The following is a 938-nucleotide window of genomic DNA, read 5'->3' as shown; positions in this document are numbered from 1 at the left end:
ATGTATGTGACCAAAGTGTGTCTGGTCATATCTCTTTGCTACTCAATGTCCCACTCTTTGAGTGGAAAATTCAATGTTCCACTCATTATCCACAGGAGTCCACTATCCACACAAAATACAACATTTAAGTTGTGCATTAAGATCTTTTTGGACATTTAGCTCTGTTTTGCCTCATCTTGAGTCATCCTATGCAATAAGCCCAGCTATGCTAGATTAATACATTAGTATTTTCTTCATTAATAACAGTACAATGGTAATATTCATATCTTGTGAATGTACAGTAAAATAATAAAAAAAATATTGTTTAATGTAGCTGATAGCGTAAATTCAGGCTGGAAGACTCTGCCCCCTCCGTTCGCCCATCGGCGCCAAGCCCATCTCCGACCTCAGCGTTGGACCTCACCCGGTGCGTCCAATCCTCAATCAAGCTCTGCATAAAAGGATCCTCACCCAAACCGTCAGCCGGTCCCCAGCTGCGTTCAATCCGTTCATCCGCACGCCTCAGCTTCTCCACAGCTCCGTGATTCCTCGTCCTTCTACCTCCCATCCTGCGTTGGTCCTCTTTTCCCCCTCAGTCGCTCCTCGGATGCAAGAGATTTCTCCCAGTGGTAAATTTTCTTACCACTAGATGGCAGTAGGTACAGAGCATTTTACATTAAAACAAGAGAATTMGTGATGCATGAATGTTACTACATTCATGCATCACACACCACAGTGTTGTGACACTGTTCAGGTGTATTTTTGAATAGGACATGTTAAGTGCAATTTGAAATAAGAAATGTAAAATATGATCAAAATAMWTTTTTGTGTTYATTTGATTCCTATTCAAGACACTTTGATAAGAATGACTATATATGTAATATAGGTGGCTACAGAGAATCTTTGTTTACATTTTTGGTTGGAGGTGTGCCTCATGATTTTTTCAATTAAAACAATGT

The sequence above is a fragment of the Poecilia reticulata genome, linkage group LG19 (genome assembly GCF_000633615.1).
Source record: "Poecilia reticulata strain Guanapo linkage group LG19, Guppy_female_1.0+MT, whole genome shotgun sequence".
NCBI classification, from domain to species: domain Eukaryota; kingdom Metazoa; phylum Chordata; class Actinopteri; order Cyprinodontiformes; family Poeciliidae; genus Poecilia; species Poecilia reticulata.
The sequence above is the reverse complement of the archived record's forward strand: the minus strand, read 5'-3'. Positions refer to the sequence as shown.